Here is a 19,868-nt window from a genome sequence, read left to right on the forward strand (position 1 = left end):
GCCACATTTATCTTCTTCTTAGCAAGTGTCATGCATTCTGCTTCTCCAGCGTTTTTAAGAGCTGTTGATGATGTCAAATGCAGCTTACGGCCACACCGCTCTCTAAGCGCCCGATCTCGTCCGATCTCGGCAGCCAAATAGAGCCGGGCCTGGTTAGTACTTGGTAGGAAGACCGCCTGGGAATACCAGGTGCTGTAAGCTTTTTTGCTTGGGTTTACGGGCAGCACAAGCTGGTGTTACTGCCTATTTATTCATAGAAATTGTTCTATATTTTCATCAAATTTTGTTCTTTCATTGCTGTTTTGCTACTTTATTGGTTTGTCAACCATCGTGCTTCATTACTAATAGACCATGTTACGGTCCTGGCCATATGTGTTGTTTTTATTTTCTTGTTCTTATAGGTGCCCTGCCTGATTGGCCGGATTTGGGGGCAGTACCGGAAGCTGAGTGGTCCATCCTACACTTCCTGGAGTTTTAAAAGTACGGTTCCCAACAGCTAGCGAGGCTCTTTCTGGCATCAGCACCTGTTTGCTGTTCTTGGTTTCCAAACCTTATTTAGTATTTCTGAATAGTTAGGTTTTGTGCCGTGGTTTTGTTTATAAATTGTATATTTTGTAAATAGTATTAAATCTGTAGGGGTGGACTGCCATTTTCTTTTGATTGTTTTCTCTTGTTTTCACATTAGGGAGTTAGGGTTAGCGACTGTCTTTTGGTTTGTTTATTTCTATCAGGCTAGCTAGCACTTTCTGTGGGAAATGGCTTATTTTGTTTATTATGTTGGCCTTGGTTCGCCCTGAGTTGTAGTGTCATGTTTTGTTTGACACTTTCTTTCGTTTAAAATAAATATCATTCTGTTGGAACATCTCGATCCTGGATTTTGGTTTGGGGATCGGAGAGGGAACATGCTAATTTATCTTTGTATGTTGCACCCTGACCCCCTAGACAGAGGCGTAACAGACCAGTACAGTTATAGTACTTTGTACTTTGCCACATTTATCTTCTTCTTAGCAAGGGTCATGCATTCTGCTTCTCCAGCGTTTTTGAGAGCTGTTGATGATGTCAAATGCAGCTTACGGCCACACTGCTCTCTAAGCGCCCGATCCCGTCCGATCTCGGCAGCCAAATAGGGCCGGGCCTTGTTAGTACTTGGTAGGAAGACCGCCTGGGAATACCAGGTGCTGTAAGCTTCTTTGCTTGGGTTTACGGGCAGCACAAGCTGGTGTTACTGCCTATTTATTCATAGAAATTGTTCTATATTTTCATCAAATTTTGTTCTTTCATTGCTGTTTTGCTACTTGATTGGTTTGTCAACCATCGTGCTTCATTACTAATAGACCATGTTACGGTCCTGGCCATATGTGTTGTTTTTATTTTCTTGTTCTTATAGGTGCCCTGCCTGATTGGCCGGATTGGGGGGCAGTACAGGAAGCTGATTGGTCCATCCTACACTTCCTGGAGTTTTAAAAGTACGGTTCCCAACAGCTAGCGAGGCTCTTTCTGGCATCAGCACCTGTTTGCTGTTCTTGGTTTCCAAACCTTATTTAGCATTTTTGAATTGTTAGGTTTTGTGCCGTGGTTTTGTTTATAAATTGTATATTTTGTAAATAGTATTAAATCTGTAGGGGTGAACTGCCATTTTCTTTGGACTGTTTTCACATTAGGGAGTTAGGGTTAGCGACTGTCTTTTGGTTTGTTTATTTCTATCAGGCTAGCTAGCACTTTCTGTGGGAAATGGCTTATTTTGTTTATTATGTTGGCCTTGGTTCGCCCTGAGTTGTAGTGTCATGTTTTGTTTGACACTTTCTTTCGTTTAAAATAAATATCATTCTGTTGGAACATCTCGATCCTGGATTTTGGTTTGGGGATCGGAGAGGGAACATGCTAATTTATCTTTGTATGTGGCACCCTGACCCCCTAGACAGGGGCGTAACAGACCAGTACAGTTATAGTACTTTGTACTTTGCCACATTTATCTTCTTCTTAGCAAGTGTCATGCATTCTGCTTCTCCAGCGTTTTTAAGAGCTGTTGATGATGTCAAATGCAGCTTACGGCCACACCGCTCTCTAAGCGCCCGATCTCGTCCGATCTCGGCAGCCAAATAGAGCCGGGCCTGGTTAGTACTTGGTAGGAAGACCGCCTGGGAATACCAGGTGCTGTAAGCTTTTTTGCTTGGGTTTACGGGCAGCACAAGCTGGTGTTACTGCCTATTTATTCATAGAAATTGTTCTATATTTTCATCAAATTTTGTTCTTTCATTGCTGTTTTGCTACTTTATTGGTTTGTCAACCATCGTGCTTCATTACTAATAGACCATGTTACGGTCCTGGCCATATGTGTTGTTTTTATTTTCTTGTTCTTATAGGTGCCCTGCCTGATTGGCCGGATTGGGGGGCAGTACCGGAAGCTGAGTGGTCCATCCTACACTTCCTGGAGTTTTAAAAGTACGGTTCCCAACAGCTAGCGAGGCTCTTTCTGGCATCAGCACCTGTTTGCTGTTCTTGGTTTCCAAACCTTATTTAGTATTTCTGAATTGTTAGGTTTTGTGCCGTGGTTTTGTTTATAAATTGTATATTTTGTAAATAGTATTAAATCTGTAGGGGTGAACTACCATTTTCTTTGGACTGTTTTCACATTAGGGAGTTAGGGTTAGCGACTGTCTTTTGGTTTCTTTATTTCTATCAGGCTAGCTAGCACTTTCTGTGGGAAATGGCTTATTTTGTTTATTATGTTGGCCTTGGTTCGCCCTGAGTTGTAGTGTCATGTTTTGTTTGACACTTTCTTTCGTTTAAAATAAATATCATTCTGTTGGAACATCTCGATCCTGGATTTTGGTTTGGGGATCGGAGAGGGAACATGCTAATTTATCTTTGTATGTTGCACCCTGACCCCCTAGACAGGGGCGTAACAGACCAGTACAGTTATAGTACTTTGTACTTTGCCACATTTATCTTCTTCTTAGCAAGTGTCATGCATTCTGCTTCTCCAGCGTTTTTGAGAGCTGTTGATGATGTCAAATGCAGCTTATGGCCACACTGCTCTCTAAGCGCCCGATCCCGTCCGATCTCGGCAGCCAAATAGGGCCGGGCCTTGTTAGTACTTGGTAGGAAGACCGCCTGGGAATACCAGGTGCTGTAAGCTTCTTTGCTTGGGTTTACGGGCAGCACAAGCTGGTGTTACTGCCTATTTATTCATAGAAATTGTTCTATATTTTCATCAAATTTTGTTCTTTCATTGCTGTTTTGCTACTTTATTGGTTTGCCAACCATCGTGCTTCATTACTAGTAGACCATGTTACGGTCCTGGCCATATGTGTTGTTTTTATTTTCTTGTTCTTATAGGTGCCCTGCCTGATTGGCTGGATTGGGGGGCAGTACAGGAAGCTGATTGGTCCATCCTACACTTCCTGGAGTTTTAAAAGTACGGTTCCCAACAGCTAGCGAGGCTCTTTCTGGCATCAGCACCTGTTTGCTGTTCTTGGTTTCCAAACCTTATTTAGCATTTTTGAATTGTTAGGTTTTGTGCCGTGGTTTTGTTTATAAATTGTATATTTTGTAAATAGTATTAAATCTGTAGGGGTGGACTGCCATTTTCTTTGGACTGTTTTCACATTAGGGAGTTAGGGTTAGCGACTATCTTTTGGTTTGTTTATTTCTATCAGGCTAGCTAGCACTTTCTGTGGGAAATGGCTTATTTTGTTTATTATGTTGGCCTTGGTTCGCCCTGAGTTGTAGTGTCATGTTTTGTTTGACACTTTCTTTCGTTTAAAATAAATATCATTCTGTTGGAACATCTCGATTCTGGATTTTGGTTTGGGGATCGGAGAGGGAACATGCTAATTTATCTTTGTATGTTGCACCCTGACCCCCTAGACAGGGGCGTAACAGACCAGTACAGTTATAGTACTTTGTACTTTGCCACATTTATCTTCTTCTTAGCAAGTGTCATGCATTCTGCTTCTCCAGCATTTTTAAGAGCTGTTGATGATGTCAAATGCAGCTTACGGCCACACCGCTCTCTGAGCGCCCGATCTCGTCCGATCTCGGCAGCCAAATAGGGCCGGACCTGGTTAGTACTTGGTAGGAAGACCGCCTGGGAATACCAGGTGCTGTAAGCTTTTTTGCTTGGGTTTACGGGCAGCACAAGCTGGTGTTACTGCCTATTTATTCATAAAAATTGTTCTATATTTTCATCAAATTTTGTTCTTTCATTGCTGTTTTGCTACTTTATTGGTTTGTCAACCATCGTGCTTCATTACTAGTAGACCATGTTACGGTCCTGGCCATATGTGTTGTTTTTATTTTCTTGTTCTTATAGGTGCCCTGCCTGATTGGCTGGATTGGGGGGCAGTACAGGAAGCTGATTGGTCCATCCTACACTTCCTGGAGTTTTAAAAGTATGGTTCCCAACAGCTAGCGAGGCTCTTTCTGGCATCAGCACCTGTTTGCTGTTCTTGGTTTCCAAACCTTATTTAGCATTTTTGAATTGTTAGGTTTTGTGCCGTGGTTTTGTTTATAAATTGTATATTTTGTAAATAGTATTAAATCTGTAGGGGTGGACTGCCATTTTTCTTTTGATTGTTTTCTCTTGTTTTCACATTAGGGAGTTAGGGTTAGCGACTGTCTTTTGGTTTGTTTCTTTCTATCAGGCTAGCTAGCACTTTCTGTGGGAAATGGCTTATTTTGTTTATTATGTTGGCCTTGGTTCGCCCTGAGTTGTAGTGTCATGTTTTGTTTGACACTTTCTTTCGTTTAAAATAAATATCATTCTGTTGGAACATCTCAATCCTGGATTTTGGTTTGGGGATCGGAGAGGGAACATGCAAATTTATCTTTGTATGTTTCACCCTGACCCCCTAGACAGGGGCGTAACAGACCAGTACAGTTATAGTACTTTGTACTTTGCCACATTTATCTTCTTCTTAGCAAGTGTCATGCCTTCTGCTTCTGTAGCGTTTTTAAGAGCTGTTGATGATGTCAAATGCATGTTACGGCCACACCGCTCTCTAAGCGTCCGATCTCGTCCGATCTCGGCAGCCAAATAGAGCCGGGCCTGGTTAGTACTTGGTAGGAAGACCGCCTGGGAATACCAGGTGCTGTAAGCTTTTTTGCTTGGGTTTACGGGCAGCACAAGCTGGTGTTACTGCCTATTTATTCGTAGAAATTGTTCTATATTTTCATCAAATTTTGTTCTTTCATTGCTGTTTTGCTACTTTATTGGTTTGCCAACCATCGTGCTTCATTACTAGTAGACCATGTTACGGTCCTGGCCATATGTGTTGTTTTTATTTTCTTGTTCTTATAGGTGCCCTGCCTGATTGGCCGGATTGGGGGGCAGTACAGGAAGCTGATTGGTCCATCCTACACTTCCTGGAGTTTTAAAAGTACGGTTCCCAACAGCTAGCGAGGCTCTTTCTGGCATCAGCACCTGTTTGCTGTTCTTGGTTTCCAAACCTTATTTAGCATTTTTGAATTGTTAGGTTTTGTGCCGTGGTTTTGTTTATAAATTGTATATTTTGTAAATAGTATTAAATCTGTAGGGGTGAACTGCCATTTTCTTTGAACTGTTTTCACATTAGGGAGTTAGGGTTAGCGACTGTCTTTTGGTTTGTTTCTTTCTATCAGGCTAGCTAGCACTTTCTGTGGGAAATGGCTTATTTTGTTTATTATGTTGGCCTTGGTTCGCCCTGAGTTGTAGTGTCATGTTTTGTTTGACACTTTCTTTCGTTTAAAATAAATATCATTCTGTTGGAACATCTCGATCCTGGATTTTGGTTTGGGGATCGGAGAGGGAACATGCTAATTTATCTTTGTATGTGGCACCCTGACCCCCTAGACAGGGGCGTAACAGACCAGTACAGTTATAGTACTTTGTACTTTGCCACATTTATCTTCTTCTTAGCAAGTGTCATGCATTCTGCTTCTCCAGCGTTTTTAAGAGCTGTTGATGATGTCAAATGCAGCTTACGGCCACACTGCTCTCTAAGCGCCCGATCCCGTCCGATCTCGGCAGCCAAATAGGGCCGGGCCTTGTTAGTACTTGGTAGGAAGACCGCCTGGGAATACCACGTGCTGTAAGATTCTTTGCTTGGGTTTACGGGCAGCACAAGCTGGTGTTACTGCCTATTTATTCATAGAAATTGTTCTATATTTTCATTAAATTTTGTTCTTTCATTGCTGTTTTGCTACTTGATTGGTTTGTCAACCATCGTGCTTCATTACTAATAGACCATGTTACGGTCCTGGCCATATGTGTTGTTTTTATTTTCTTGTTCTTATAGGTGCCCTGCCTGATTGGCCGGATTGGGGGGCAGTACAGGAAGCTGATTGGTCCATCCTACACTTCCTGGAGTTTTAAAAGTACGGTTCCCAACAGCTAGCGAGGCTCTTTCTGGCATCAGCACCTGTTTGCTGTTCTTGGTTTCCAAACCTTATTTAGCATTTTTGAATTGTTAGGTTTTGTGCCGTGGTTTTGTTTATAAATTGTATATTTTGTAAATAGTATTAAATCTGTAGGGGTGAACTGCCATTTTCTTTGGACTGTTTTCACATTAGGGAGTTAGGGTTAGCGACTGTCTTTTGGTTTGTTTATTTCTATCAGGCTAGCTAGCACTTTCTGTGGGAAATGGCTTATTTTGTTTATTATGTTGGCCTTGGTTCGCCCTGAGTTGTAGTGTCATGTTTTGTTTGACACTTTCTTTCGTTTAAAATAAATATCATTCTGTTGGAACATCTCGATCCTGGATTTTGGTTTGGGGATCGGAGAGGGAACATGCTAATTTATCTTTGTATGTTGCACCCTGACCCCCTAGACAGGGGCGTAACAGACCAGTACAGTTATAGTACTTTGTACTTTGCCACATTTATCTTCTTCTTAGCAAGTGTCATGCATTCTGCTTCTCCAGCGTTTTTGAGAGCTGTTGATGATGTCAAATGCAGCTTATGGCCACACTGCTCTCTAAGCGCCCGATCCCGTCCGATCTCGGCAGCCAAATAGGGCCGGGCCTTGTTAGTACTTGGTAGGAAGACCGCCTGGGAATACCAGGTGCTGTAAGCTTCTTTGCTTGGGTTTACGGGCAGCACAAGCTGGTGTTACTGCCTATTTATTCATAGAAATTGTTCTATATTTTCATCAAATTTTGTTCTTTCATTGCTGTTTTGCTACTTTATTGGTTTGCCAACCATCGTGCTTCATTACTAGTAGACCATGTTACGGTCCTGGCCATATGTGTTGTTTTTATTTTCTTGTTCTTATAGGTGCCCTGCCTGATTGGCTGGATTGGGGGGCAGTACAGGAAGCTGATTGGTCCATCCTACACTTCCTGGAGTTTTAAAAGTACGGTTCCCAACAGCTAGCGAGGCTCTTTCTGGCATCAGCACCTGTTTGCTGTTCTTGGTTTCCAAACCTTATTTAGCATTTTTGAATTGTTAGGTTTTGTGCCGTGGTTTTGTTTATAAATTGTATATTTTGTAAATAGTATTAAATCTGTAGGGGTGGACTGCCATTTTTCTTTTGATTGTTTTCTCTTGTTTTCACATTAGGGAGTTAGGGTTAGCGACTGTCTTTTGGTTTGTTTCTTTCTATCAGGCTAGCTAGCACTTTCTGTGGGAAATGGCTTATTTTGTTTATTATGTTGGCCTTGGTTCGCCCTGAGTTGTAGTGTCATGTTTTGTTTGACACTTTCTTTCGTTTAAAATAAATATCATTCTGTTGGAACATCTCAATCCTGGATTTTGGTTTGGGGATCGGAGAGGGAACATGCAAATTTATCTTTGTATGTTTCACCCTGACCCCCTAGACAGGGGCGTAACAGACCAGTACAGTTATAGTACTTTGTACTTTGCCACATTTATCTTCTTCTTAGCAAGTGTCATGCATTCTGCTTCTCTAGCGTTTTTAAGAGCTGTTGATGATGTCAAATGCATGTTACGGCCACACCGCTCTCTAAGCGCCCGATCTCGTCCGATCTCGGCAGCCAAATAGAGCCGGGCCTGGTTAGTACTTGGTAGGAAGACCGCCTGGGAATACCAGGTGCTGTAAGCTTTTTTGCTTGGGTTTACGGGCAGCTCAAGCTGGTGTTACTGCCTATTTATTCATAGAAATTGTTCTATATTTTCATCAAATTTTGTTCTTTCATTGCTGTTTTGCTACTTTATTGGTTTGTCAACCATCGTGCTTCATTACTAGTAGACCATGTTACGGTCATGGCCATATGTGTTGTTTTTATTTTCTTGTTCTTATAGGTGCCCTGCCTGATTGGCCGGATTTGGGGGAAGTACAGGAAGCTGATTGGTCCATCCTACACTTCCTGGAGTTTTAAAAGTACGGTTCCCAACAGCTAGCGAGGCTCTTTCTGGCAGCAGCACCTGTTTGCTGTTCTTAGTTTCCAAATCTTATTTAGCATTTTTGAATTGTTAGGTTTTGTGCCGTGGTTTTGTTTATAAATTGTATATTTTGTAAATAGTATTAAATCTGTAGGGGTGGACTGCCATTTTCTTTGGACTGTTTTCACATTAGGGAGTTAGGGTTAGCGACTATCTTTTGGTTTGTTTATTTCTATCAGGCTAGCTAGCACTTTCTGTGGGAAATGGCTTATTTTGTTTATTATGTTGGCCTTGGTTCGCCCTGAGTTGTAGTGTCATGTTTTGTTTGACACTTTCTTTCGTTTAAAATAAATATCATTCTGTTGGAACATCTCGATTCTGGATTTTGGTTTGGGGATCGGAGAGGGAACATGCTAATTTATCTTTGTATGTTGCACCCTGACCCCCTAGACAGGGGCGTAACAGACCAGTACAGTTATAGTACTTTGTACTTTGCCACATTTATCTTCTTCTTAGCAAGTGTCATGCATTCTGCTTCTCCAGCGTTTTTAAGAGCTGTTGATGATGTCAAATGCAGCTTACGGCCACACCGCTCTCTGAGCGCCCGATCTCGTCCGATCTCGGCAGCCAAATAGGGCCGGACCTGGTTAGTACTTGGTAGGAAGACCGCCTGGGAATACCAGGTGCTGTAAGCTTTTTTGCTTGGGTTTACGGGCAGCACAAGCTGGTGTTACTGCCTATTTATTCATAAAAATTGTTCTATATTTTCATCAAATTTTGTTCTTTCATTGCTGTTTTGCTACTTTATTGGTTTGTCAACCATCGTGCTTCATTACTAGTAGACCATGTTACGGTCCTGGCCATATGTGTTGTTTTTATTTTCTTGTTCTTATAGGTGCCCTGCCTGATTGGCTGGATTGGGGGGCAGTACAGGAAGCTGATTGGTCCATCCTACACTTCCTGGAGTTTTAAAAGTATGGTTCCCAACAGCTAGCGAGGCTCTTTCTGGCATCAGCACCTGTTTGCTGTTCTTGGTTTCCAAACCTTATTTAGCATTTTTGAATTGTTAGGTTTTGTGCCGTGGTTTTGTTTATAAATTGTATATTTTGTAAATAGTATTAAATCTGTAGGGGTGGACTGCCATTTTTCTTTTGATTGTTTTCTCTTGTTTTCACATTAGGGAGTTAGGGTTAGCGACTGTCTTTTGGTTTGTTTCTTTCTATCAGGCTAGCTAGCACTTTCTGTGGGAAATGGCTTATTTTGTTTATTATGTTGGCCTTGGTTCGCCCTGAGTTGTAGTGTCATGTTTTGTTTGACACTTTCTTTCGTTTAAAATAAATATCATTCTGTTGGAACATCTCAATCCTGGATTTTGGTTTGGGGATCGGAGAGGGAACATGCAAATTTATCTTTGTATGTTTCACCCTGACCCCCTAGACAGGGGCGTAACAGACCAGTACAGTTATAGTACTTTGTACTTTGCCACATTTATCTTCTTCTTAGCAAGTGTCATGCATTCTGCTTCTCTAGCATTTTTAAGAGCTGTTGATGATGTCAAATGCATGTTACGGCCACACCGCTCTCTAAGCGCCCGATCTCGTCAGCCAAATAGGGCCGGGCCTGGTTAGTACTTGGTAGGAAGACCGCCTGGGAATACCAGGTGCTGTAAGCTTTTTTGCTTGGGTTTACGGGCAGCTCAAGCTGGTGTTACTGCCTATTTATTCATAGAAATTGTTCTATATTTTCATCAAATTTTGTTCTTTCATTGCTGTTTTGCTACTTTATTGGTTTGTCAACCATCGTGCTTCATTACTAGTAGACCATGTTACGGTCCTGGCCATATGTGTTGTTTTTATTTTCTTGTTCTTATAGGTGCCCTGCCTGATTGGCCGGATTTGGGGGAAGTACAGGAAGCTGATTGGTCCATCCTACACTTCCTGGAGTTTTAAAAGTACGGTTCCCAACAGCTAGCGAGGCTCTTTCTGGCAGCAGCACCTGTTTGCTGTTCTTGGTTTCCAAATCTTATTTAGCATTTTTGAATTGTTAGGTTTTGTGCCGTGGTTTTGTTTATAAATTGTATATTTTGTAAATAGTATTAAATCTGTAGGGGTGGACTGCCATTTTCTTTTGATTGTTTTCTCTTGTTTTCACATTAGGGAGTTAGGGTTAGCGACTATCTTTTGGTTTGTTTATTTCTATCAGGCTAGCTAGCACTTTCTGTGGGAAATGGCTTATTTTGTTTATTATGTTGGCCTTGGTTCGCCCTGAGTTGTAGTGTCATGTTTTGTTTGACACTTTCTTTCGTTTAAAATAAATATCATTCTGTTGGAACATCTCAATCCTGGATTTTGGTTTGAGGATCGGAGAGGGAACATGCAAATTTATCTTTGTATGTTTCACCCTGACCCCCTATACAGGGGCGTAACAGACCAGTACAGTTATAGTACTTTGTACTTTGCCACATTTATCTTCTTCTTAGCAAGTGTCATGCATTCTGCTTCTCTAGCGTTTTTAAGAGCTGTTGATGATGTCAAATGCATGTTACGGCCACACCGCTCTCTAAGCGCCCGATCTCGTCCGATCTCGGCAGCCAAATAGGGCCGGGCCTGGTTAGTACTTGGTAGGAAGACCGCCTGGGAATACCAGGTGCTGTAAGCTTTTTTGCTTGGGTTTACGGGCAGCTCAAGCTGGTGTTACTGCCTATTTATTCATAGAAATTGTTCTATATTTTCATCAAATTTTGTTCTTTCATTGCTGTTTTGCTACTTTATTGGTTTGTCAACCATCGTGCTTCATTACTAGTAGACCATGTTACGGTCCTGGCCATATGTGTTGTTTTTATTTTCTTGTTCTTATAGGTGCCCTGCCTGATTGGCCGGATTTGGGGGAAGTACAGGAAGCTGATTGGTCCATCCTACACTTCCTGGAGTTTTAAAAGTACGGTTCCCAACAGCTAGCGAGGCTCTTTCTGGCAGCAGCACCTGTTTGCTGTTCTTGGTTTCCAAATCTTATTTAGCATTTTTGAATCGTTAGGTTTTGTGCCGTGGTTTTGTTTATAAATTGTATATTTTGTAAATAGTATTTAATCTGTAGGGGTGGACTGCCATTTTTCTTTTGATTGTTTTCTCTTGTTTTCACATTAGGGAGTTAGGGTTAGCGACTGTCTTTTGGTTTGTTTCTTTCTATCAGGCTAGCTAGCACTTTCTGTGGGAAATGGCTTATTTTGTTTATTATGTTGGCCTTGGTTCGCCCTGAGTTGTAGTGTCATGTTTTGTTTGACACTTTCTTTCGTTTAAAATAAATATCATTCTGTTGGAACATCTCAATCCTGGATTTTGGTTTGGGGATCGGAGAGGGAACATGCAAATTTATCTTTGTATGTTTCACCCTGACCCCCTAGACAGGGGCGTAACAGACCAGTACAGTTATAGTACTTTGTACTTTGCCACATTTATCTTCTTCTTAGCAAGTGTCATGCATTCTGCTTCTCTAGCGTTTTTAAGAGCTGTTGATGATGTCAAATGCATGTTACGGCCACACCGCTCTCTAACCGCCTGATCTCGTCCGATCTCGGCAGCCAAATAGGGCCGGGCCTGGTTAGTACTTGGTAGGAAGACCGCCTGGGAATACCAGGTGCTGTAAGCTTTTTTGCTTGGGTTTACGGGCAGCTCAAGCTGGTGTTACTGCCTATTTATTCATAGAAATTGTTCTATATTTTCATCAAATTTTGTTCTTTCATTGCTGTTTTGCTACTTTATTGGTTTGCCAACCATCGTGCTTCATTACTAGTAGACCATGTTACGGTCCTGGCCATATGTGTTGTTTTTATTTTCTTGTTCTTATAGGTGCCCTGCCTGATTGGCCGGATTGGGGTGCAGTACAGGAAGCTGATTGGTCCATCCTACACTTCCTGGAGTTTTAAAAGTACGGTTCCCAACAGCTAGCGAGGCTCTTTCTGGCATCAGCACCTGTTTGCTGTTCTTGGTTTCTAAACCTTATTTAGCATTTTTGAATTGTTAGGTTTTGTGCCGTGGTTTTGTTTATAAATTGTATATTTTGTAAATAGTATTAAATCTGTAGGGGTGAACTACCATTTTCTTTGGACTGTTTTCACATTAGGGAGTTAGGGTTAGCGACTGTCTTTTGGTTTGTTTATTTCTATCAGGCTAGCTAGCACTTTCTGTGGGAAATGGCTTATTTTGTTTATTATGTTGGCCTTGGTTCGCCCTGAGTTGTAGTGTCATGTTTTGTTTGACACTTTCTTTCGTTTAAAATAAATATCATTCTGTTGGAACATCTCGATCCTGGATTTTGGTTTGGGGATCGGAGAGGGAACATGCTAATTTATCTTTGTATGTTGCACCCTGACCCCCTAGACAGGGGCGTAACAGACCAGTACAGTTATAGTACTTTGTACTTTGCCACATTTATCTTCTTCTTAGCAAGTGTCATGCATTCTGCTTCTCCAGCGTTTTTAAGAGCTGTTGATGATGTCAAATGCAGCTTACGGCCACACCGCTCTCTAAGCGCCCGATCTCGTCCGATCTCGGCAGCCAAATAGAGCCGGGCCTGGTTAGTACTTGGTAGGAAGACCGCCTGGGAATACCAGGTGCTGTAAGCTTCTTTGCTTGGGTTTACGGGCAGCACAAGCTGGTGTTACTGCCTATTTATTCATAGAAATTGTTCTATATTTTCATCAAATTTTGTTCTTTCATTGCTGTTTTGCTACTTTATTGGTTTGCCAACCATCGTGCTTCATTACTAGTAGACCATGTTACGGTCCTGGCCATATGTGTTGTTTTTATTTTCTTGTTCTTATAGGTGCCCTGCCTGATTGGCTGGATTGGGGGGCAGTACAGGAAGCTGATTGGTCCATCCTACACTTCCTGGAGTTTTAAATGTACGGTTCCCAACAGCTAGCGAGGCTCTTTCTGGCATCAGCACCTGTTTGCTGTTCTTGGTTTCCAAACCTTATTTAGCATTTTTGAATTGTTAGGTTTTGTGCCGTGGTTTTGTTTATAAATTGTATATTTTGTAAATAGTATTAAATCTGTAGGGGTGGACTGCCATTTTTCTTTTGATTGTTTTCTCTTTTTTTCACATTAGGGAGTTAGGGTTAGCGACTGTCTTTTGGTTTGTTTCTTTCTATCAGGCTAGCTAGCACTTTCTGTGGGAAATGGCTTATTTTGTTTATTATGTTGGCCTTGGTTCGCCCTGAGTTGTAGTGTCATGTTTTGTTTGACACTTTCTTTCGTTTAAAATAAATATCATTCTGTTGGAACATCTCAATCCTGGATTTTGGTTTGGGGATCGGAGAGGGAACATGCAAATTTATCTTTGTATGTTTCACCCTGACCCCCTAGACAGGGGCGTAACAGACCAGTACAGTTATAGTACTTTGTACTTTGCCACATTTATCTTCTTCTTAGCAAGTGTCATGCATTCTGCTTCTCTAGCGTTTTTAAGAGTTGTTGATGATGTCAAATGCATGTTACGGCCACACCGCTCTCTAAGCGCCCGATGTCGTCCGATCTCGGCAGCCAAATAGGGCCGGGCCTGGTTAGTACTTGGTAGGATGACCGCCTGGGAATACCAGGTGCTGTAAGCTTTTTTGCTTGGGTTTACGGGCAGCTCAAGCTGGTGTTACTGCCTATTTATTCATAGAAATTGTTCTATATTTTCATCAAATTTTGTTCTTTCATTGCTGTTTTGCTACTTTATTGGTTTGTCAACCATCGTGCTTCATTACTAGTAGACCATGTTACGGTCCTGGCCATATGTGTTGTTTTTATTTTCTTGTTCTTATAGGTGCCCTGCCTGATTGGCCGGATTTGGGGGAAGTACAGGAAGCTGATTGGTCCATCCTACACTTCCTGGAGTTTTAAAAGTACGGTTCCCAACAGCTAGCGAGGCTCTTTCTGGCAGCAGCACCTGTTTGCTGTTCTTGGTTTCCAAATCTTATTTAGCATTTTTGAATTGTTAGGTTTTGTGCCGTGGTTTTGTTTATAAATTGTATATTTTGTAAATAGTATTAAATCTGTAGGGGTGGACTGCCATTTTCTTTTGATTGTTTTCTCTTGTTTTCACATTAGGGAGTTAGGGTTAGCGACTATCTTTTGGTTTGTTTATTTCTATCAGGCTAGCTAGCACTTTCTGTGGGAAATGGCTTATTTTGTTTATTATGTTGGCCTTGGTTCGCCCTGAGTTGTAGTGTCATGTTTTGTTTGACACTTTCTTTCGTTTAAAATAAATATCATTCTGTTGGAACATCTCAATCCTGGATTTTGGTTTGGGGATCGGAGAGGGAACATGCAAATTTATCTTTGTATGTTTCACCCTGACCCCCTAGACAGGGGCGTAACAGACCAGTACAGTTATAGTACTTTGTACTTTGCCACATTTATCTTCTTCTTAGCAAGTGTCATGCATTCTGCTTCTCTAGCGTTTTTAAGAGCTGTTGATGATGTCAAATGCATGTTACGGCCACACCGCTCTCTAAGCGCCCGATCTCGTCCGATCTCGGCAGCCAAATAGGGCCGGGCCTGGTTAGTACTTGGTAGGAAGACCGCCTGGGAATACCAGGTGCTGTAAGCTTTTTTGCTTGGGTTTACGGGCAGCTCAAGCTGGTGTTACTGCCTATTTATTCATAGAAATTGTTCTATATTTTCATCAAATTTTGTTCTTTCATTGCTGTTTTGCTACTTTATTGGTTTGTCAACCATCGTGCTTCATTACTAGTAGACCATGTTACGGTCCTGGCCATATGTGTTGTTTTTATTTTCTTGTTCTTATAGGTGCCCTGCCTGATTGGCCGGATTTGGGGGAAGTACAGGAAGCTGATTGGTCCATCCTACACTTCCTGGAGTTTTAAAAGTACGGTTCCCAACAGCTAGCGAGGCTCTTTCTGGCAGCAGCACCTGTTTGCTGTTCTTGGTTTCCAAATCTTATTTAGCATTTTTGAATTGTTAGGTTTTGTGCCGTGGTTTTGTTTATAAATTGTATATTTTGTAAATAGTATTAAATCTGTAGGGGTGGACTGCCATTTTCTTTTGATTGTTTTCTCTTGTTTTCACATTAGGGAGTTAGGGTTAGCGACTATCTTTTGGTTTGTTTATTTCTATCAGGCTAGCTAGCACTTTCTGTGGGAAATGGCTTATTTTGTTTATTATGTTGGCCTTGGTTCGCCCTGAGTTGTAGTGTCATGTTTTGTTTGACACTTTCTTTCGTTTAAAATAAATATCATTCTGTTGGAACATCTCAATCCTGGATTTTGGTTTGAGGATCGGAGAGGGAACATGCAAATTTATCTTTGTATGTTTCACCCTGACCCCCTATACAGGGGCGTAACAGACCAGTACAGTTATAGTACTTTGTACTTTGCCACATTTATCTTCTTCTTAGCAAGTGTCATGCATTCTGCTTCTCTAGCGTTTTTAAGAGCTGTTGATGATGTCAAATGCATGTTACGGCCACACCGCTCTCCAAGCGCCCGATCTCGTCCGATCTCGGCAGCCAAATAGGGCCGGGCCTGGTTAGTACTTGGTAGGAAGACCGCCTGGGAATACCAGGTGCTGTAAGCTTTTTTGCTTGGGTTTACGGGCAGCTCAAGCTGGTGTTACTGCCTATTTATTCATAGAAATTGTTCTATATTTTCATCAAATTTTGTTCTTTCATTGCTGTTTTGCTACTTTATTGGTTTGTCAACCATCGTGCTTCATTACTAGTAGACCATGTTACGGTCCTGGCCATATGTGTTGTTTTTATTTTCTTGTTCTTATAGGTGCCCTGCCTGATTGGCCGGATTTGGGGGAAGTACAGGAAGCTGATTGGTCCATCCTACACTTCCTGGAGTTTTAAAAGTACGGTTCCCAACAGCTAGCGAGGCTCTTTCTGGCAGCAGCACCTGTTTGCTGTTCTTGGTTTCCAAATCTTATTTAGCATTTTTGAATCGTTAGGTTTTGTGCCGTGGTTTTGTTTATAAATTGTATATTTTGTAAATAGTATTAAATCTGTAGGGGTGAACTGCCATCTTCTTTGGACTGTTTTCACATTAGGGAGTTAGGGTTAGCGACTGTCTTTTGGTTTGTTTATTTCTATCAGGCTAGCTAGCACTCTCTGTGGGAAATGGCTTATTTTGTTTATTATGTTGGCCTTGGTTCGCCCTGAGTTGTAGTGTCATGTTTTGTTTGACACTTTCTTTCGTTTAAAATAAATATCATTCTGTTGGAACATCTCGATCCTGGATTTTGGTTTGGGGATCGGAGAGGGAACATGCTAATTTATCTTTGTATGTGGCACCCTGACCCCCTAGACAGGGGCGTAACAGACCAGTACAGTTATAGTACTTTGTACTTTGCCACATTTATCTTCTTCTTAGCAAGTGTCATGCATTCTGCTTCTCCAGCGTTTTTAAGAGCTGTTGATGATGTCAAATGCAGCTTACGGCCACACCGCTCTCTAAGCGCCCGATCTCGTCCGATCTCGGCAGCCAAATAGAGCCGGGCCTGGTTAGTACTTGGTAGGAAGACCGCCTGGGAATACCAGGTGTTGTAAGCTTTTTTGCTTGGGTTTACGGGCAGCACAAGCTGGTGTTACTGCCTATTTATTCGTAGAAATTGTTCTATATTTTCATCAAATTTTGTTCTTTCATTGCTGTTTTGCTACTTTATTGGTTTGCCAACCATCGTGCTTCATTACTAGTAGACCATGTTACGGTCCTGGCCATATGTGTTGTTTTTATTTTCTTGTTCTTATAGGTGCCCTGCCTGATTGGCCGGATTTGGGGGAAGTACAGGAAGCTGATTGGTCCATCCTACACTTCCTGGAGTTTTAAAAGTACGGTTCCCAACAGCTAGCGAGGCTCTTTCTGGCAGCAGCACCTGTTTGCTGTTCTTGGTTTCCAAACCTTATTTAGCATTTTTGAATTGTTAGGTTTTGTGCCGTGGTTTTGTTTATAAATTGTATATTTTGTAAATAGTATTAAATCTGTAGGGGTGAACTGCCATTTTCTTTGGACTGTTTTCACATTAGGGAGTTAGGGTTAGCGACTGTCTTTTGGTTTGTTTATTTCTATCAGGCTAGCTAGCACTCTCTGTGGGAAATGGCTTATTTTGTTTATTATGTTGGCCTTGGTTCGCCCTGAGTTGTAGTGTCATGTTTTGTTTGACACTTTCTTTCGTTTAAAATAAATATCATTCTGTTGGAACATCTCGATCCTGGATTTTGGTTTGGGGATCGGAGAGGGAACATGCTAATTTATCTTTGTATGTGGCACCCTGACCCCCTAGACAGGGGCGTAACAGACCAGTACAGTTATAGTACTTTGTACTTTGCCACATTTATCTTCTTCTTAGCAAGTGTCATGCATTCTGCTTCTCCAGCGTTTTTAAGAGCTGTTGATGATGTCAAATGCAGCTTACGGCCACACCGCTCTCTAAGCGCCCGATCTCGTCCGATCTCGGCAGCCAAATAGAGCCGGGCCTGGTTAGTACTTGGTAGGAAGACCGCCTGGGAATACCAGGTGCTGTAAGCTTTTTTGCTTGGGTTTACGGGCAGCACAAGCTGGTGTTACTGCCTATTTATTCATAGAAATTGTTCTATATTTTCATCAAATTTTGTTCTTTCATTGCTGTTTTGCTACTTTATTGGTTTGTCAACCATCGTGCTTCATTACTAATAGACCATGTTACGGTCCTGGCCATATGTGTTGTTTTTATTTTCTTGTTCTTATAGGTGCCCTGCCTGATTGGCCGGATTGGGGGGCAGTACCGGAAGCTGAGTGGTCCATCCTACACTTCCTGGAGTTTTAAAAGTACGGTTCCCAACAGCTAGCGAGGCTCTTTCTGGCATCAGCACCTGTTTGCTGTTCTTGGTTTCCAAACCTTATGTAGTATTTCTGAATAGTTAGGTTTTGTGCCGTGGTTTTGTTTATAAATTGTATATTTTGTAAATAGTATTAAATCTGTAGGGGTGGACTGCCATTTTCTTTTGATTGTTTTCTCTTATTTTCACATTAGGGAGTTAGGGTTAGCGACTGTCTTTTGGTTTGTTTATTTCTATCAGGCTAGCTAGCACTTTCTGTGGGAAATGGCTTATTTTGTTTATTATGTTGGCCTTGGTTCGCCCTGAGTTGTAGTGTCATGTTTTGTTTGACACTTTCTTTCGTTTAAAATAAATATCATTCTGTTGGAACATCTCGATCCTGGATTTTGGTTTGGGGATCGGAGAGGGAACATGCTAATTTATCTTTGTATGTTGCACCCTGACCCCCTAGACAGAGGCGTAACAGACCAGTACAGTTATAGTACTTTGTACTTTGCCACATTTATCTTCTTCTTAGCAAGGGTCATGCATTCTGCTTCTCCAGCGTTTTTGAGAGCTGTTGATGATGTCAAATGCAGCTTACGGCCACACTGCTCTCTAAGCGCCGGATCCCGTCCGATCTCGGCAGCCAAATAGGGCCGGGCCTTGTTAGTACTTGGTAGGAAGACCGCCTGGGAATACCACGTGCTGTAAGCTTCTTTGCTTGGGTTTACGGGCAGCACAAGCTGGTGTTACTGCCTATTTATTCATAGAAATTGTTCTATATTTTCATCAAATTTTGTTCTTTCATTGCTGTTTTGCTACTTGATTGGTTTGTCAACCATCGTGCTTCATTACTAATAGACCATGTTACGGTCCTGGCCATATGTGTTGTTTTTATTTTCTTGTTCTTATAGGTGCCCTGCCTGATTGGCCGGATTGGGGGGCAGTACAGGAAGCTGATTGGTCCATCCTACACTTCCTGGAGTTTTAAAAGTACGGTTCCCAACAGCTAGCGAGGCTCTTTCTGGCATCAGCACCTGTTTGCTGTTCTTGGTTTCCAAACCTTATTTAGCATTTTTGAATTGTTAGGTTTTGTGCCGTGGTTTTGTTTATAAATTGTATATTTTGTAAATAGTATTAAATCTGTAGGGGTGAACTGCCATTTTCTTTGGACTGTTTTCACATTAGGGAGTTAGGGTTAGCGACTGTCTTTTGGTTTGTTTATTTCTATCAGGCTAGCTAGCACTTTCTGTGGGAAATGGCTTATTTTGTTTATTATGTTGGCCTTGGTTCGCCCTGAGTTGTAGTGTCATGTTTTGTTTGACACTTTCTTTCGTTTAAAATAAATATCATTCTGTTGGAACATCTCGATCCTGGATTTTGGTTTGGGGATCGGAGAGGGAACATGCTAATTTATCTTTGTATGTGGCACCCTGACCCCCTAGACAGGGGCGTAACAGACCAGTACAGTTATAGTACTTTGTACTTTGCCACATTTATCTTCTTCTTAGCAAGTGTCATGCATTCTGCTTCTCCAGCGTTTTTAAGAGCTGTTGATGATGTCAAATGCAGCTTACGGCCACACCGCTCTCTAAGCGCCCGATCTCGTCCGATCTCGGCAGCCAAATAGAGCCGGGCCTGGTTAGTACTTGGTAGGAAGACCGCCTGGGAATACCAGGTGCTGTAAGCTTTTTTGCTTGGGTTTACGGGCAGCACAAGCTGGTGTTACTGCCTATTTATTC

The 19,868-nt window shown here is 41.8% G+C and overlaps 20 pseudogenes; all 20 read left to right on the forward strand.

Annotated features, from left to right (window-relative positions):
* The first annotated feature begins 82 nt into the window (after nt 1–82).
* On the forward strand, nt 83–201 carry LOC137111256 (5S ribosomal RNA; annotated as a pseudogene).
* Nucleotides 202–1,068: 867 nt separating this feature from the next.
* LOC137110575 (5S ribosomal RNA) lies at nt 1,069–1,187 on the forward strand (annotated as a pseudogene).
* An 857-nt stretch (nt 1,188–2,044) lies between these two features.
* On the forward strand, nt 2,045–2,163 carry LOC137111257 (5S ribosomal RNA; annotated as a pseudogene).
* An 857-nt stretch (nt 2,164–3,020) lies between these two features.
* LOC137110700 (5S ribosomal RNA) lies at nt 3,021–3,139 on the forward strand (annotated as a pseudogene).
* An 857-nt stretch (nt 3,140–3,996) lies between these two features.
* Nucleotides 3,997–4,115, forward strand: LOC137110305 (5S ribosomal RNA; annotated as a pseudogene).
* Nucleotides 4,116–4,983: 868 nt separating this feature from the next.
* LOC137110724 (5S ribosomal RNA) lies at nt 4,984–5,102 on the forward strand (annotated as a pseudogene).
* An 857-nt stretch (nt 5,103–5,959) lies between these two features.
* On the forward strand, nt 5,960–6,078 carry LOC137110952 (5S ribosomal RNA; annotated as a pseudogene).
* Nucleotides 6,079–6,935: 857 nt separating this feature from the next.
* Nucleotides 6,936–7,054, forward strand: LOC137110701 (5S ribosomal RNA; annotated as a pseudogene).
* An 868-nt stretch (nt 7,055–7,922) lies between these two features.
* On the forward strand, nt 7,923–8,041 carry LOC137110348 (5S ribosomal RNA; annotated as a pseudogene).
* An 857-nt stretch (nt 8,042–8,898) lies between these two features.
* Nucleotides 8,899–9,017, forward strand: LOC137110306 (5S ribosomal RNA; annotated as a pseudogene).
* Nucleotides 9,018–10,861: 1,844 nt separating this feature from the next.
* Nucleotides 10,862–10,980, forward strand: LOC137110559 (5S ribosomal RNA; annotated as a pseudogene).
* Nucleotides 10,981–11,848: 868 nt separating this feature from the next.
* Nucleotides 11,849–11,967, forward strand: LOC137110839 (5S ribosomal RNA; annotated as a pseudogene).
* Nucleotides 11,968–12,824: 857 nt separating this feature from the next.
* LOC137111258 (5S ribosomal RNA) lies at nt 12,825–12,943 on the forward strand (annotated as a pseudogene).
* An 868-nt stretch (nt 12,944–13,811) lies between these two features.
* LOC137110929 (5S ribosomal RNA) lies at nt 13,812–13,930 on the forward strand (annotated as a pseudogene).
* An 867-nt stretch (nt 13,931–14,797) lies between these two features.
* LOC137110560 (5S ribosomal RNA) lies at nt 14,798–14,916 on the forward strand (annotated as a pseudogene).
* Nucleotides 14,917–15,783: 867 nt separating this feature from the next.
* Nucleotides 15,784–15,902, forward strand: LOC137110597 (5S ribosomal RNA; annotated as a pseudogene).
* An 857-nt stretch (nt 15,903–16,759) lies between these two features.
* Nucleotides 16,760–16,878, forward strand: LOC137110124 (5S ribosomal RNA; annotated as a pseudogene).
* An 857-nt stretch (nt 16,879–17,735) lies between these two features.
* Nucleotides 17,736–17,854, forward strand: LOC137111259 (5S ribosomal RNA; annotated as a pseudogene).
* Nucleotides 17,855–18,721: 867 nt separating this feature from the next.
* On the forward strand, nt 18,722–18,840 carry LOC137110966 (5S ribosomal RNA; annotated as a pseudogene).
* An 857-nt stretch (nt 18,841–19,697) lies between these two features.
* LOC137111261 (5S ribosomal RNA) lies at nt 19,698–19,816 on the forward strand (annotated as a pseudogene).
* Nucleotides 19,817–19,868: the final 52 nt, after the last annotated feature.

The sequence above is a fragment of the Channa argus genome, unplaced genomic scaffold, assembly GCF_033026475.1.
Source record: "Channa argus isolate prfri unplaced genomic scaffold, Channa argus male v1.0 Contig009, whole genome shotgun sequence".
NCBI lineage: Eukaryota > Metazoa > Chordata > Actinopteri > Anabantiformes > Channidae > Channa > Channa argus.